The sequence below is a fragment of the Anabrus simplex genome, chromosome 2, assembly GCF_040414725.1.
Source record: "Anabrus simplex isolate iqAnaSimp1 chromosome 2, ASM4041472v1, whole genome shotgun sequence".
NCBI lineage: Eukaryota > Metazoa > Arthropoda > Insecta > Orthoptera > Tettigoniidae > Anabrus > Anabrus simplex.
The window spans coordinates 125078628-125097847 of record NC_090266.1 but is presented as its reverse complement, the minus strand read 5'-3'; the positions used below and the strand labels follow the sequence as shown (position 1 = coordinate 125097847).

General features: G+C 41.1%; 1 protein-coding gene across 2 annotated transcripts in view; it reads right to left on the bottom strand.

The window, feature by feature from the left end:
* pyd (polychaetoid) overlaps positions 1–19220 on the bottom strand; it is a 707172-nt gene that overhangs the window by 403017 nt on the left and 284935 nt on the right. The window lies entirely within an intron of this gene.

Sequence of the window (19220 nt, the reverse complement as noted above, 5' to 3'; positions counted from 1 at the left end):
ATGCAGTGGTAGGCCCAGGAAGAGAATGTAGCATAGTTAGAGAATTCGGAGTGGGACAAAGGAATGGAAGAGGAAGCCGGCTGGTTGAATTCTGCACGGATCATACTTTAGTCCTACATACCTTCAGAATTACTGACTGCCTTAGGAAAAACCAGCATGGAGAGGTTATTCTGTTTAGTGTATGATACAGGAGAAGCGCCATCCGATTCTCGGCCGAATGTTGTTATACCTATTCCCAAGAAAGCCGGTGCTGACAAGTGTGAAAACTACCGCACCATTAGTTTAGTATCTCACGCCTGCAAAATTTTAACACGTATTATTCACAGAAGAATGGAAAGACAAGTTGAAACTGAGTTGGGAGGAGATCAATTTGACTTCAGAAGAAATGTGGGAACACGTGAAGCAATCCTGACTTTACGTCTAATCTTAGAGGACCAAATTAAGAAAGATAAGCCCACGTACATGGCTTTCGTAGGTCTAGATCTAGTAAAGGCATTCGATAATGTTGATTGGACCAAGCTGTTTGAGATTCTGCAGGTTATCGGGAATACCGAGAAAGGAGAATTATCTACAATCCATACAAAATTCTGCAGTGATAAGAATCGAGGGCTTTGAAAAAGAGGCAGCAATCTCTAAAGGAGTGAGGCAAGGCTGCATTTTATGGTCATAAGGACACTTCAACATACACACAAAAGCTCTGATAACTGGCTTATCAACCAACTACCGAATTCCTGTGGCATACTTCTCAGAGACACTTTCTGGCCTTGAACTTCTCGCTTTAAGTTGTCGCTAATTAAAGAAGTGGGGCTTGTGGTTTTGTAATATTGAGGTTAGTTACAATCATAAAATTAATGCAAACATGATGAGACAATTGTCCGAAGGAAAAGCAATAAATCCACAAACATGTCATTCGGAAGACCAAAGCAGACCGTATTTCGTTTCCGGTTACAACAAGTGGGATTTACACAGAGACAAGACGTCAATAGTATCGACAAGAACTCCAATCAAATCACGTTATTAATGAACACCGAATAATAACGCCTAGCAAATGGAGATAGTCAATACATTAGATGATATGTAAAATGCAGTATATATACCGAGATCGATAGCTGCAGTCGCTTAAGTGCGGCCAGTATCCGGTATTCGGGAGATAGTGGGTTCGAACCCCACTATCGGCAGCCCTGAAAATGATTTTCCGTGGTTTCCCATTTTCACACCAGGCAAATGCTGGGGCTGTACCTTAATTAAGGCCACGGCCGCTTCCTTCCCACTCCTAGCCCTTCCTTGTCCCATCGTCGCCATAAGATATCTGTGTCGGTGCGACGTAAAGCAACTAGCAAAAAAAAATGCAGTATAATATGGAACTCATAAATTTAGATTCATGTAAACATTCCGTTAAAAATCTGAAAACCTTTATACTGCCTAATGTGCGGTTACAAGGTAACGTGGGAAAAGGAGGAAAGCCGGTCTCACGTGCCGCAGACGAAGGAGCGATAAGGATCTCGTTATCCTACAGTAAATAAACATGCGCGGCGCCAAACAAATTCATAGCTCCGATAAGGAACCAAGATAAACATTTAAAAAATCTTTTCACATTTTCTCAAGATAATGACTTTAAAAGACGAGAAAAGTGCTAGGCATAGCATTTGAACTGGAATATATTAATAGTGTCCGCCTCTGTGATGTAGTGGTTAGCGTGATTAGCTGCCACCCCCGGAGGTCCGGGTTCGATTCCCGACTCTGCCACGAAATTTGAAAAGTGGTACGAGGGCTGGAACGGGGTTCACTCAGCCTCGTGAGGTCAACTGAGTAGAGGTGGGTTCGATTCCCACCTCAGCCATCCTGGAAGTGGTTTTCCGTGGTTTCCCACTTCTCCTCCAGGCGAATGCCGGGATGGTACCTAACTTAAGGCCACGGCCGCTTCCTTCCCTCCTCCTTGCCTATCCCTTCCAATCTTCCCATCCCTCCACAAGGCCCCTGTTCAGCTTAGCAGGTGAGGCCGCCTGGGCGAGGTACTGGTCATTCTCCCCAGTTGTATCCCCCGACCAAGAGTCTGAAGCTCCGGGACACTGCCCTTGAGGCGGTAGAGGTGGGATCCCTCGCTGAGTCAGAGGGAAAAGCCGAACCTGGAGGGTAAACAGATGATGATGATGATGATATATTAACAGTGTGACTACACATCTTTCTGGTTGCTGTTCTGTGCTTGTGTTCCTCGATTCATGTAAGCAAGAGTAAATCTAAGGAAACTGAATGTCAGGAAAGCAGAACGAAACAGGGGCGAGTGGACAATATTCCTGCTAGGATGTGAATTTTCCCAGGATGATAACCCAGTAGGTGAAACCAAGGTGTAACGAAGTTTACATTGTGAGTTTACAGCTGCGATCAGCGGCTTGCAGATCAAATTTTCGAACAAACGTGACTTTTGATATCCTAATCATAGCCACAGGATCTTTAGTTTTACGTAGAATAAGAAGCACAGGGGCGTGAAGTTTAATTTCAGATATCTAAAATCCTACATGCATTAGCAGGGGTTCGAACCGCAGCCATTTTTGGCGAGAAACCATTGGGAATATCACTTCTCATGCTCATTCACATACTCTTTATTCGCTTTGCCTTCAGGACGACTTTATAGTACGAAAGTGAACGCTGGGTGGAATCTGGATATAATGGATATGAACGTGGCAAGAATGTTTATTGGTACGAACGGAAAGAAGCAGCACAATAAAGTGATAAAATCACGATTAATAATAACGGCAGGTCACCTGTGCGGCGTCAACTAGACCTGCACCAGGCCTATCCGGAGGCAATACGCCACTAAATGAGTTGTTGCTTAATAATAACGTTTACAAAACATTTATACTGAATGTCGTAAGTTCTACTGCTGTAGCCTGGTTATACGCCAAGTAAGAGAAAACCTCCTTTGGAATTCTTGAAGTTGCCTTAAAGATTCGAATAGAACCGGGGAGGTTGATTGTCATTCATCCACTTGAAGATTATGAATGATACGTTCAGCACGTTCTTTTCTTGTCTTCTATTGTAAGTTTTCTTATCGCAATTATTGATCCAGAGGTCTTTTCTGCGGGACGAGATTAAATCCCTTTCCGAAGTAAACGTATTTTAAATGGCGTATGACCTCCGGTCCTTTCAACTGGCACGCTATAAGTGACCTGCGTATCTGTGAGGATTGGGGCCTATATGTGATGAATTATAATTTTGAAGATGGCATACAAACCCAGTCCCCGAGCCAGAGAAATTAACCAATTAAGGTTAAAAACCCGACCCTGTCGGGAATCGAATCCGGGACCACTTGGACTAAAGTTCCGCACACTAGCAATTTAGCCAAGGAGCCGGACGAAGTGAACTTATGATAGGACCTATACTATATATAAATGTAGATTAAGTAAGGCCAGGGTTTATTCTGTTTTACACAGAATAAATCGTGGGTTTACAAGCAAAATATCTTAAGTCAAGAATCTTACTTCTGAGAAAAAGAAGTTTGAAAGCTTTCAGATGTTCACAGCCAATATCTGCTCTCAGAATAAGAATATTTATCGTAAAATTCACGCTGTGAGTTTGTTAGAGTATCTGGAATAGCGCAGTGTAGTTGGAATTGTATTACCTGAAGTAAATCCCCCTCTTGAGGTCAATAAGGACATGCAAATTAATTTTTTTTTTTTACAATTTGCTTTACGTCGCACCGACACAGATAGGCCTTATGGCGACGATGGGATAAGAAAGACCTAGGAGTGGGAAGAAAGCGACCATGGCCTTATTTAAGGTACTGCCCCAGCATTTTCCTGGTGTGAAAATGGGAGACCACGGAAAACCGTCTTCAGGACTGCCGACAGTGGGGTTCGAACCCACTATCTTCCGTATGCAAGCTCACAGCTGCGCGCCCCTAACCGCACGGCCAACTCACCCGATAATTAGAAAATTCAATAAACAAAATGACCTCGTATAGCTTAATTGGTACGGTACCACCAGTGAATACAGCAATGTGAAAATGTCGAAAACTCAAAAACCGATTTACTATGTTCTACTTGAAAACCCGGGAAATGATAGTAATTGTTTTGTTAGCAAGAAATCCGTATTTCTTGCTTTTGCCAAAATTGTAATAATAATAATAGACCTAATAATAATAATAATAATAATAATAATAATAATAATAATAGTAATAATAATAATAATAATAATAATGTTCTTTGCTTTACGTCCCACTAACTACTTTTTAAGGTCTTCGGAGACGCCGAGGTGCCGGAATTTAGTCCCGCAGGAGTTCTTTTACGTGCCAGTAAATCTACCGACACGGGGCTGTCGTATTTGAGCACCTTCAAATACCACCGGACTGAGCCAGGATCGAACCTGCCAAGTTGGGGTTAGAAGGCCAGCGCCTGAACCGCCTGAGCCACTCAGCCCGGCAGCCAAAATTGTGATATTCCCTTTTCGTATTTCGCGATTCGTTTAACAAAGAATTAAATATTATTCCTTCTAAATTAAAGAGAGCATCAGAGGAATTCCAAGCAATCCGGATCTCCCTCTGTGTATACCTTCGCTAATACCAACCAAGTAACGTCTATATCGATTACCATCTCGCACCGCTCGAGCAAGTTCTGTTGTGATCTGCGTGCGGTGTGTTCTGTTACAGAGACATCAACGTTACTGCAAGATTCAACAGAACATCGCCAGAGGGAAAATGATTATGAGAGACTAATTAGCAAAAAGTAATTAGGGATATCATGAGCTAAATATTTCTATCTTCTTCAGCTCGACAAAGGTTAATTAAACCAGCTCCACAAAGCTGAGGAAGGTAAGTAGTTCCCTCCCTGACAACATGAGAACAAACACCGGTTACGCGCGCAGAATTCTCATCACTTCCACAGCATGCACTACTCCTACAAATAAAAGCACTTAAAGCTTTCATTCCAAACGATTGTGCGGGCTCCCCAGTTAAGGAGGACTAGTTATCATTGGGATACTTTGCTGGGTGGTAAAAATATATATGATACTCAACGTTCTAAGAGGAGAGCCAAAACAAAGAGTGGAATTTGTTATATCATCTCCTACTGCTTTCTGTGTGACAGAATCGTAACAGTTCATCCTTCAACTTTGAAACATTAAAGAGATATTATAGCTCAATGACTGGTAGGGTCGTTGTAGACGTTGTAGCTGAGGCTCGTATGAAAAAGAAACTGGGTAGTGCAAAATATTAAAATAGTGTATTTTTTTTGTCTTTAGAGAAAAATAATCTACGGACTTTCAGGATTACCACGATATAAATTTGACTGGGTATATATTTTTTCACGGGGTGTTACTGATGAATTTGTTGAACTCTGCTGCGCTCAGGCGCCACGCCGTTTTTTTCATATTTAACATGTATCTTTGTTCTACACTTAGTTAAGAATTATTATTTTACAATTTGCTTTACGTCGCACAGACACAGATAAGTGTTATGGCGACGATGGGATAGGAAAGGGCTAGGAATGAGAAGGAAGCGGCCGTGGCCTTCATTAAGGTACAGACCCAGCATTTGCCTGGTGTGAAAATAGGAAACCACGGAAAACCATCTTCAGGACTGCTGAGAGTGGGGTTCGAAGCCACTATCTCCCGGATGCAAGCTCACAGCTCCGCGCCCCTAACCGCACGGCCAACACGTCCGGTTGGTAGAGAAATTCGGTTTATGTTTCCTGTCTCTGAGAGAATGTTTATTAACATAAGTTGAATACTTTGTGTACACATTATCGATTTTCATTTGTTCTCCCGCCTCGGAGTCTGTTTTCTTTATTGTGAAGTTTGCGAAAGTTGAAGAGGGAAATGAAGGGAGAGAAGTTTACTGATGATAAGGAATTAGGAGGACAGGGTCGACTGACGGACGATGAAATAGACTTATTGAAGAGTTACTTTGGACTGGCAATAAGAGGAAACACCAACTCTTGAACGCCATGCGCTAAGCTGTGTGGACGTCATTCCCACACGAGTGCTCTACTGACGAAACGCTACAGCATGTCCTCTGCCCAGTACCAGCGATCGCAAATTACTGCTGTATCGTACACTCATACAAACTCATCTTCCTAGATCTAAACTCCTGAAGAGATGATTGTACAGAAAGGACATAAAAACCCGAATGAAAGTTTCAATAAATGCATCCGGGAGGGAGTTCTAAAATCTATTTTTATAGGTCTACAGGGACTAAATATTGCAATACAGGATGCAATAATTACTTTCAATGGCGTGGCTCTGGCAAGGACGCTGGTGTTACGGTAAGTGAATTTCACTCCGGGAAGAAACTGTCAGGCGAGTCGTCAGCTCACTGACAAGGAGCGCATATATTATGTAAATAAAGCTGCTGAACACGAAACCAAAGAATCGAGGACCAAACGAAGAGAAGGAAAATGTAGAAAGAAAGTAGAGGATGATAAATATGGCCCTGGAACGTTTTAGAGGGATAGGTAAAATTCATAAACTGTAACTGAAACTCTAACGTCCTACTCATTGGCTGAATGGTCAGAGTTGAGGCCTTCGGTTCAGAGGGCCTCGGGTTCGGTTCCCGGCCGGGTCGGGGATTTTAATCACTTCTGATTAATTCTTCTAGACCGGGGATTGGGTGTTTGTGTTTGTCCCAAAATTTTCCTCTTCATATTCAGACAACACTCTATACCACCAACCACCACAGAAACATGCAGTAGTGATTTCATCCCTCCATATAGGGTTGGCGTCAGGAAGGGCATCCGGACGTAAAACAGGGCCAAATCCGCATGCGCGACACAGTTCGCACCCGTGAACCCACAGGTGTGGGAGAAGCGGTAGAAAAAGAAGAAAAAAATATGTAACTAAAATTTTAATATGAGATTTCTCGAAACTTGAAACTTTCGAAGATATGTAACTTTTTCCTCAGGAACCACGCGCCCGATCAAGTTGAAATTTTCCATTGTTGTAGACGTTTACAATCCAAGAGCTGTGGAGCGAAAGGAAAACAATCTAAGCAAAATTAATTTATAATAACTGAAAGAGTAGCTAAAAGGTATTGACAAAATCATATTCATAAAACCTAAACCAAGTGCTATCAACAATAAGTTTGATTTTCAAGGTTTATCTTAGTCTAAAGGGCCCCATAGACGGTCCGTCTTAGCGTCTGTCTTACCTACGCAGTTCTAAGACGACAGGTAAGACGGACCGTGTGTGGTAGAATTTTCATCCCTGTACCGTCTTAGGCTTGGCTCGAAGTGAATCTGGCAGCGCCTGATTTTTCTGTGCGTGTACAGGTAAGTCGGCGAGCAAGTTGGAGCGTGTGTGGCGTCTTCAGACTTAGCGTCAGTTTTAACCAATTGCTCCTACAGTGCAGTTCGCTCGTAGGACGTAATGTCGGATTTAAGAATCATGCGTCGAGCGTTTCTAATGGAATTCATACAGCTATGCCGTTGTAATCCGTGCTTGTGGAAAATCAAAAGTAAAGAGTACATGGTACAGGGTTATTTTTACATGTTTTCCATCAACCGCACCCAGACAATTTAGAAAATTCCATTTTCTTTCAAACTGCTGTCCAATACTATCCATTCATCTTCTTTTGTTGGAAACTGAAACAAAATAAAATTATTATTGTTATTATTATTAAATCATGCAACTAAAATATAATTTAACCCAATGTAATTAATTATATTTTTGTTTTTAGGTTGGTTGGACGAAGACTGTTAATTTTCACACTCCGTTATATAATTGTTTCTTATTGTACTCTAAGCATACGTTATACCTTGTTTTATAAATTAACATGAAATACATTTCCTTTTACCTTGTGCAAGAAACTTATAAATAAATTTTACTTACTTTGAGATACTGATTCTTGCGCACCTTATATATTGCAGAGCAAGTCTCAGGAATTATTACTCCCAAAGACTGGACTGAAATTGCAGCGGAAAATTTCAGATCTTCGTAACTTCTTCCGGTTCCTAGGAAACGAAGTGTGACGTTGAGTCGTTCATGAGGTGTTTTTGCCCGTCTCATTGCACTGTCACTCTTTCTGATATGGGGCGCTACCAAGTGAAGAAGATATAAATACGTTTCACTGTCCATCCTCAAATAATTGTACCAGTCACCTGTTTCAAGAGTTAAATCTTTCATTAAATTTATATGCGACAGTGTATTTCGTTTAACTAACCAAGCTTTTGCCCATTTTGATCAAGTCCTTTTCTTTTTAGCTTTTGATCTCCAAGCTAATGCTAGAGCGGTGTAAATTAGAAGTTCCTCTAGCATGTTATCCGTGCACGAGTAGCGAAAACTGATCGCAAGTCTGACAGCAAAACGGAGCGTCTGTGTCCTCTTCCGTGTTCTGTCTTACCTCTCATCTTAGAAATGCGCAGGCAAGACGGACAGTAAGACGGACCGTCTATGGGGCCATTTAGATTACGAACTGTAGCTTTCATCCAATTATCTATGATAACACCAGAGGAAAATATACCTAAGTACGGGTACGTTTCTAAATTTTTCAGTTAGTTTTAGTTTCTTCACATGTCCATAATTATAACACAACCCAGCATTTTCAAACTTTTTTCTTGCGGCAAGAGGTGTGATATGTGATCTTAACTAATTTTGGGTCGCTGAACACGAATCCGTTGTCCGTTTCTACGTATCACGTCACGTTTTCTCGAAATAGGTATATCAAAATAAGAGATAGACCTGAATATTGCATATAAAAAGTACTGAAAAATGTTGATAATTTTGGAAATATTCATATTTCTTTGTATGAAATAGTTGAATATTGTCTTGAATTATTATATAAAATGAATAATTATTGAGTATAAAATTATAATGAAATATTTAGCATTTATTGTAATATAATACTGATTTACACAAAAACACATAAACAAACAACTCTGAGGCAATGAAAGCATTTTATTTTGACAATTAAACGTGATTTACAAGCAAACAATGTAACTTTTATTCAGTATCTTTATGAATTCATAAATTTGAACAAAATTAACAGTCCTAGATGTCTGCTTGGAATGAACGCTTGGCTCCCCAGCGTCTGACTGCATCAAGTTTGTCTTCTCTTTTTCAAACACCAACAGTAGTCGGCCATCATTGGTTCATCCCACCTCCCCTGGTATCTTCTTTCTGCCTCCTTGATGTCCTGATGGAACCTCTCTCCCATCTCTTCATTAACAGCCCCAAGATTTTCCAGAAATTGATCGAGATAAGAATGAAGCAACTCTTTCATATCACCCAACATCCTTTTCACTATTGTTTCGTATTGTTCATCCTTTACATTTCCTAGGAAGTTCATTATGACGTCTCTCATTGAATTCCATACATCACGTTTCACGACATTCATCGTCTGTTCAAAGTTTCTGACTTCAGAAGCTTTCTAATTTGTGGTCCATTAAAAATGCCTTCCTTGACTTTTGCATCAGAAAATGTGGAAATTTGCTTGCATTGTACTTGAAACAGGGGCTAATTTTGTCCAAGGCCTTAACGAACTGCTTCATGATTCCCCAGTTTGATGTGTAGCGGTGGCAAAATATTTTTTTGTGGGTCAACTAATGAAGCATTTGTAACATTTGTAACATTTTTCACACCAAGTGTCAAAATTTGTCTCTTGGTCCAGGAAGGTGTAGACATCTATCTCTGCTGTCCCATTCACATAAATAACAAGGGAATTTAGTGTAGCCTGCTTCTTGTCCTAATACAATACCACACACCAAGTCACTACACACATCCCACTGGTGCTCATGATACTTGATTTTATCTAAAACAGTTTGCATTGTGATATATTGTAATTTCCTTTTAGTGAAACCGAATGTGCCACAGGAATTGAAGCTAGAATGTTTCCATTATGAAGTAGTACAGCCTTTAACCTCCTCTTGTAGGAATCCACAAACAGCAGATTCGCTGTTATCACAAAGCAGCACTGTGCCGCAATGACACATTTTCAGACAGTAAATGGCAAATAACACGAAAACTAGATGTGATACAATAGAACCAATGACATTTCTGAAATCAGGAGATCTTATTGAGTTAAAATCACGTATCAGATGCTTTGCCGCAAAAATCATGCTGGGTAGCGTAATTATCTTATATGAGATTATTTTATAGAACCATTAGTGATTTTAAATGGTACCAGAATAACCATCCGTCGCCTTGGTCGCCCTCTGCTTTCCTTATCCTCCTTGAGCAAGCCTATTACTCCCCTACACAACCTACGCTCATCTATTCGCTTAACCTGAAGCCATCATCGAAGCATTTTTTTTTGTTATTTGCTTTACGTCGCACCGACACAGATAGGTCTTATGGCGACGATGAGGCTGGAAGGGGCTAGGAGTGGGAAGGAAGCGGCCGTGGCCTTAATTAAGGTACAGACCCAGCATTTGCCTGGTGTGAAAATGGGAAACCACGGAAAAACATCTTCAGGGCTGCCAACAGTGGAGTTCGAACCCATTATCTCAGAAAATTTAAAGAATCACGGCTTCATCCATAGAAATCGTAACTAACTTACTCTTTACCACCTCACCTCGATTGCACTCTTGTCGCTGCTCTATTTTCTACCAGCATTAATTTTCGCTGCTACGTTCGTGTAGGTCTACGTTGCCTGCAACTCATGAATAAGAGATCATATGTCCACCTATCCTTCACTGCGATTCCGCAAAAGTGGCCTGAGAACAGCAATATAAGGATAATTGCGCCTGAGAAATCTCTTCTTTATAACATATTACAATGCCGTTGATCGCAGCTGCGAGTTCATTCCGCTATCTTTCCTTCACCGTGGCTAAGTACTTGAAATGATCCGCCTGTTCCAGTTTTGCATTGCCTTTAATCCTCGTAGGTTTCTTCTCAAATGACATTATTCCAGTCTTGAAAAATGCTAATTTTCCGAGATATGGGAGCTAACCGAGACGATACCTCAAGCATTGCCGTTGACACCAATTTTCGGACAGCATTACCAAAGGTAATTCAATTAATGACATATGCAGAACCTCCGTGGCTCAAACGGCAGCGCGCCGGCCTCTCGGTTCTGTGGTTCAAATGCCGGTCACTCCAAGTGAGATTTGTGCTGGACAAAGCGGAAGCGGGACAGGTTTTTCTACTCCGGTTTTCCCTGGTATCTGTCATTCCAGTGAAACTCTCCAATATAATTTCATTTCACCTGTCAGTCGTTAATCATTGCCCCAGAGGAGTGCGACAGGCTTCGGCAGCCGGCACAATTCCTATCCTAGCAGCGAGATAGGGGCTTTATTCATTCCATTTCTTACCTGGCCGAATGACTGGAAACGGGTTGAGGATTGTCATTTTCAACAACATATGCAGCAAAACAATTCGTAGAAGAAAAGCCTATGGAAAGTCCATGTAAAATGCAACTATACTAGTGAAATTAATTTGGGAGATTTTGTTTAGGTTCAAGGAGATAAAGTGATCCGAAACCTGAGATTATATGGAAGAGAAAATTAAACCGCTTGGCTAAGATTATGCAACATAACAATATTGCTAAATGAACAATGGGAATCACATTTACTCTGCGTCGTGCTTTTGTCTGGAAGATGGACAGTGGTAAGGGCTTGCAACAATTTAGAAACTAACTCAGCTCTACATGAGGAACAACATCTGTGTCAGAAAGTTTCTCTCTATAGTAGATGTTCCAGCTCGTGAAGTTACGCTGCACGATTCTGCGAGGAAAACGTATGTAAGAAGAGAGCAACGATCTGAAAAGTGCCACTGTAGATTCAACAAGTGAAAATACGAGAGGAGCCACGCATTTTCAAATGAATAGGCTGCAATAACTGTCCAATGGTATAGGCTCTGTTCATACGTATAAAATTTAAAGTAGTTACTTGCCATGCATGTATCCACCGAGCGAGTTGGTTGCGCTGTATGGTCCGTATAGTTACTAGCTTGCATTCGGGAGATGGTGGATTCGAACCCCACCACTGGCAGTCCTGAAGATCGAATTCCGTGGTTTCCCATTTTCACAAGTGCCGCAGCTGTACCTTAATTGCACCACAGCCGTTTCCTTCCACGCCTTAGTACTTTTCTACCCTATCGTCGCCGGAAACATATGAGTCAAAGCTGCCTCAAGTTGTTGTTATGAAAGTTTATTCTTGACCCACCAACCGTCTGCCATATTACTTGGCTTTTACCGTTTACACCTCACCTGGCCTTGAGGTCGAGTGAAACTTAAACGAGGATTTATTGATTTTTGTCCCACTAGCTACTTTTACGATTTTCGGAGACGCGGAGGTGCCGGAATTTTGTCCTCCAGGACTTCCTTTACGTTGCGGTAAATCGAGGCTGACGTGTTTATGAACCCTGAAATACCACCGAATGGAGCCCGGATCAAACCCGCCAACTTGCGCCGAGGAGGCTAGCGCTTTACCACCTAAGCTCCTCAGCCTGGCCATTAAAATAATTAGTGGGATGTAAAACCAACAAAATTATTATTATTATTATTATTATTATTATTATTATTATTATTATTATTATTTACTTTTTTACAGTCCGTTTTACGGCGCTCCGACACGGATAGGTCTTACGGGGACGATGTTATACGATAAAGTTAGGAATGGGAAAGAAGCGACCGTTGCCTTAATTGAGGTGCAACCCCAGCATTTGATTGACTTAGGTATGATTTATTTATGCTGGCAGGATTAAGGATGATGATGATGATGCTGATGCTTGTTTAAAGGAGCATATCATCTAGGTCATCGGCCCCTAATGGCACGAAATTAGACGAAACGAAATGACAAATTAAAAGTCCAAAATCCTCCACTGACCAGAACTGAAAACGTGAGGACGAAGAATGAAGGGATGGATATGACTTTAAAACAATAAGTGGAACCGACCCACAGTGCCTCACGTTCACAGAAGGTGGCGTAAAACAGTAGTACCGGGCGAGTTGGCCGTGCAGTTAGGAGCGCGCAGTTTTGGCCTTGCATTCGGTAGATAGCTTTGACCTTGCATTCGGGAGAATGTGTGTTCGACCCCCACTGTCGGCAGCCATGTATTTTTTGGTTTCCTATTTTCACGCCACGCAAATGCTGGACACTTCCTTCCCGCTCCTAGCCCATCGCCGCCACAAGACCTATCCGTGTCGGTGCGACGTAAAGCCAGTTATTAAAGAAATTATATAAACAGAACAAGATATGAATAATTTTAAAATATTATAGTTATTAATAAGCAATATCCTAAGTAATTAATAACAAAATTATTTATAACTACATAACTAACTAACTAACTAACTAAAAGCATAACAAAAATAAACAAAACTCTGAATCAGGATCATACCTGTACACGAATTTAACAACAGTCAGCGAATTACAATTGGAATTCGCCTGGTATGAAAATGGGATACCACGGTAAACCATTTTAGGGATGCAAGCAGTGGGGTTTAAACCCACTATCTCATGAATGTAAGCTCACAGCAATGGCAAACTACTTCACTTCCCCGCTTACCTCGTACGCCCGATTATATCACCGCCATTAATTTTTACAGTTTCCTCATAACTGCATAACCTTTCGTGGTGCGAAGTGAGGATCCAACCAGCCTCTGGGTTGGATAACTTGACAGACTGACAGACAGACAGACAGACAGACAGACAGACAGACAGACAGACAGACAGACAGACAGACAGACAGACAGACAGACAGACAGACAAGTTACCTAGCCCCTTTCCAAGGTATCAAGTCTGTGGTCACCCGTAGCAATGCGGGATTACATACCTACTGGGTCCGCAAGATGAGTAGATTCAACCACTATAAAGCGAAGTGAAGGGCCATGTGACGCAAAATAGCAAAAGCATGTTACTCTGGCGTAAATAAGGAAATTATTATCGGAAGGAATCAGAAGCCACAGACTACACTGCTTATAATAAACATACTGGCGGAATTATGAACAGTGTACAGTTTTAATTTTTTTCATAATTCCTTAACCTTTCAAACTATGCCCATTAGGCCAGGAATTATGAACGATTTATTCAGAAAAGACCACCAAGTAACCCCATCAACATTAACTCTTAAAGACTATTCCTAACAAGTTTTCAGTCGAGCAGGAGCACGGTGAATGGCGGATGCTGATACGCACGAGAGCAGTGCTGATTACATTTTCTCCCAGGTTATCGGATACAGCTCATGGCAAGTGTTTTTTGGAACACGCGCACGGTGATCACAGGAAATGCTGTATAATACAGCCGACTATACTGATCGGACGTCGGCCTGTGTTGGATGTCAGGCTAATGGCTAGAAGTATCAACTCCAACAGAGGAAGAGGGAATATGTCCGGTTTCCTTTTTCTTTTCTTTTTTAAACGGCAAACTTCGAGCAAATCAGCCTTACCTGATATATTACTAGAATATTGACTAGTCCACTAGCACTCCGCTGTACTTCTGTGATTATCTTTCGAAGTTTTTAATGCTCTAATTAATGGTAGGCCTACCTGCTAACCGACGTGGGAAATAAAAGAAAGCTATTCAGCTTCAGACGTAATATTATGACTAAATCCAGAAATTCCTTCGAAGGGAAACTCGGTTAAATTTGTTTCTGTATTACAGCATAAACGATGTCTGGAGAGGATGTTAAGAGCCTACAGATTTTAAATGCTGTCCAGATTTTTTCTTTTAAATTCTAAATTTTTAGTAAAGTAATCAATTTCCACACGACGTCAATAGACTGCATGACAGCCATCTCTTACGAGCTGTTCACCAAAGAGTATTAGCGAACATGAAACCTAATTTCAGCATGCCTCTCAGGATCTCTGCGATATTCAGCCCTTGGACTTGTACGTTTATATGTTTAATGCCGTTCTCCTTAGTGGAGGTGATTGCAAGATGTTCTGTGATAAACCGGCTGCTATACAAATAGAAACACTCCTTTACATCCACTGATACCCACACTCAGCTGTATCACGATTCACTTCTTAAATATGTCATTAATTACCTATATTTGCCACTGTTTTTAAAACAGTTATTATAATAAGGTTAATGCCACTCCCATAGCTGTAGATTTTTACATCTACTTTTATCAAAATCCAAGTTGCTTTATGTCGCACCGACAAAGGTAGTTCCTACGGTGACGATGGGAGTGAAAAGGGCTAGGAGTGGGAAGGAAAGCGACCGTGGCCTTATCTAAGGTACAGCCCCATCATTTTCCTGTGAAAATGGGAAACCTCAGAAAACCACCTTCAGGGCTGCCGACAGTGGGGTTCGACCCCATTATCTCCCGAATGCAAGCTCACAGCTACGCGCCCATAACCGCACGCCAACTCGCACGGTCTGTAGATTTTAAGAGAAGCCGGAGTATCGGAATTTTTTTCTGAAGAGGAGTTATATAAAGAGCTGGGATATCTAGCGACAGGAGTCTCGAGCGTTTTAAAATTATATTTTTTTTACAATTTGCTTTACGTCACTTCGACACAGACAGGTCTTATGGCGGCGATGGAATAGGACAGGACTAGGAGTGGAAAGGAATCGACCGTGGGCTTGTATAAACATTTGCCTGGTGTGAAAATGTGAAACCATGGAAAACCATCTGCAGGGCTGTCGACAGTCATGTTAGAACCCGCTATGACCCGACTGACAGCTACGTGTCCCTAGCCGCGCAGCCACTTGTTTGGTAATGCATCATTTTTCAGAGCTCTTCTGATACAGGCTAATATGAATATAAATATAATTTCCCTGATGCCTCACTCTATTTGTAGTGATACTCGTATGGAATTGAAAGCAGCTAATAAGCTCCCGTTAATGGAGAAAACATATAGTTTACAATAAAATATTTATGAACAGATAAGTTGTATAAGAAAAGGAACAAGAACATCTGCATTTCACGCGTCGTAGTTACAACAAACTTAATGTAGTCTATTTACAATAAGTGGTGTTAAAGAAATTACAAAATGCGGTCGCAAATATTCGATAGATCCTGTATGAATACCTTACATACTAATACCACACACATTACGCTGATTTCTTTCACAACATAATTTGGTAAAATCTCTGGAAATGTGAAGCTGAACAGGAACGTGGAGAGCCGACCTAAAGATAGAGTGTAACAAGAGAATGGTGTAGATGGAATGTAAAATTACCCAAGTGAACAGGAGAGTTTAATGATGCCTATGCTTATAGTTTTAAGGGGCCTAACATCTAGGTCATCGGCCCATTCTACAATCAGACGTTTCCAAAAATTGATTTTAACAACTTAATCACTTCGGCTGTGGACTGCTCCCAAAGAAGCAAATTCTGAAATAAAATTAGGGTTTCACATTGCTCCCTCAATACCGTAAGAACGGAATCGGAGATGAATTCGTGGAAGACTCCGATGTATATAAGACCTCAGTGCGAAAGAAGAAATCCAAAACTGTACAACGGAAACCTATCTGAATTAGTTAAGCCAGGTCAAATATGGGCTCCTGATTTCCCTTAAATCAGATCACACAACACATACTAGGATACTGAGAAAGAACTTCAACAGCTATGGGCTCAATAGTTTTGCATTCGTACAATCCAAAAAACAAATTGAAATATACCGCTATTCACATTCAGAAAGAATTTCCCATGTGGACGCTGTTTTAAAATATAGAAGTGGTGAAATCAGTAGATTGTATGCGTACAGCGAATGTCATATCACTTTAAAACATGAGATAAATGTGCAACAATGTCATAAAAGACGAAGGAAACAGCTTGCTACTAGTCTGAATAAGATCGTAAGATATACGGGTTATAACTAAATAAAAACACAATTTTACACATCAAATACAGAAAAAAAAGTATATTAAGTAGAAACTCGAAAAATTCTAGAAATAATACAGAAGTATGACATAAGTAATTTCCTTCACTGAATGAACCGCCAAATATCGTAGAAAGTCTTTTGTATAATATAGTCACCAGTCCTAAGTCGGTGGGAAAGTTTCAGAATTCCTTAAAATCGCTTACACTTTCAGAAGCGTCGTTTTCCAGCTCAATTTGTTGGCCTAGCAATGCACCTTCCAGTCTACTCTGCACAGAAGCTCTCAGCTGTGCTGCAAGATACCTGTGTAAAATTATCACTCCTCACCTATTCAGAGTGTGTCGTTTCTTCACTAACTACACCAATCATATAAAGAAACCTCCATTCGTACCAATCAAACCACTTTAGAACTCCAGCGATTTGATTACAGAGTAAACTTTAAATGGATATCTGCCAAACTAGGAATTAATAATAATATTTCTTTTTCACGGCCTGTTTCCAGTCATTCGACCGGGTCAGGAATGGAATGAATGAAGCCCCCCACCTAGCGGCGAGGAAAAGAATGGTGCCGGCTGCCGAAGCTTGTCGCACTCATCTGGGGAAATGATTAATGAATGACAGATGAAATGAAATGATATTGGAGATTGTTGCCGGAATCAAATATGACAGGGAAAAACGGAGTACCCGAAGAAAAACCTGCCGCGCCTCCGTTTTGTCCAGCATAAAACTCACATGGAGTGACCGGGATTTGAACCACGGAACCCAGCGGTGAGAGGCCGGCGCGCTGCCGTCTGAGCCACAGAGGCTCTTCAGGAATTAATAATAATAATAATAATAATAATAATAATAATAATAATCTTACCAAGCTGGTAGATGCAGTCGCTTAAGTGCGGCCAGTATCCAGTATTGGGGAGATAGTGGGTTCGAAACCCACTGTCGGCAGCCCTGAAGATGGTTTTTCATGGTTTCCCATTTTCACACCAGGTAAATGCTGGGGCTGAATCTTAATTAAGGCCACGGCCGCCTCCTTGCTACTCCTATCCCTTTCCTGTCCTATCGTCACCATAAGACATATCTGTGTAGGTGCGACGTAAAGCAACTAGTAATAAAGGTAATAATAATTACTTTACGTCCCACTAACTACTTTTACGGTTTTTGGAGATGCCGAGGTGCCGGAATTTAGTCCCTCAGGTGATCTTTCACGTGCCAGTAAAACTACCAGCACGAGGCTGTCGTATTTGAGCACCTTCAAATACCACGGGACTTCGCCAGGATCGAACCTGCCACGCTGGGGTCAGAAGGCCAGCACCTCAACCGTCTGAGCCACTCAGACCGGCAACTAACTAGGAATTCCTCAAAATGTACACGTTGATGCATTAACGAAAGAAGCGTTGATTATACAGTAACCATAGTTAAACACGTCTATGACCAAAGTGGAAAATAACTAATAGTGAAAAGGAAGGCGTTAATCTATAATTCAAGAAGACCTTCCATGACGACCTTTAATTCTCCCAAAGACGCTACATTACATCCATCATCTATACCACATCAGTGCAATGGATACACCGTACGATATTATACGGGTGATGCATTACCTAAGTCATCTCTTGTTTCAATGTACACATTATTCCTAACGGTAAAACACTTAGATAACATCTGATGTTCGAGCCCAACGGCAGTTACCATGCAGCACTTAAAGCACCCAAAGATAATATATTATAATCATTAAGGACTGTCCGAATCCATTGCTAAATGGTTAGCGCGCTGGCCTTTGGTCACAGGAGTCCCGGATTCGATTTCCGGCAGGCTCGGGAATTTTCACCGGATTTGGTTTATTTCGCTGGCTCTGGGGCTGGGTGTATGTGAAATCTTCATCCTCATCACGACGCGCACGTGGCCTGCATTTGGTGAGCCGAACTTGTCCTCGGACACTCCCGGCACTAAAAGCCATACGCCATATCATTTTATCATTAAGGACTGCCTTAAACAAGCTAATTTTCAAATTTAAGTGAAATAATGTGTGCTTTATAATGCATTTATGGTTATTCACCGGCTGGCTGTTTTTTCAAGATATGACCGAAGGCCAAATAAATAAATAAATAAATAAATAAATAAATAAATAAATAAATAAATAAATAAATAAATAAATAAATAAATAAATAAATAAATAAGTACGTGTTCATTACAGATCGTTATGCCTTTCAGCTTTCAGTCTGCAAGCCTCTGTGAATTAACAGTGCGCCTCTACAATCCTCCATTTCTATCCATTCGCCTCACACGACCCGGAAGACGTCGGTTTATGCTTCATCCATCGAGTTCATTCCTAAATTAGCATTCGATTTCTCATTCCGGGTACCTTCCTGCCATTGTGCCCATCTCATTATACCAGTAATTATTCTCGCTATTCATATGACCATGCATCCAACGTATGAATAATACATCGTGAGTGAATACATACATTCAAATGATTAAATAATAAATGTTGGTACTCGAATACCACCTCACAACGGGACAAGGGGAATTGAGGA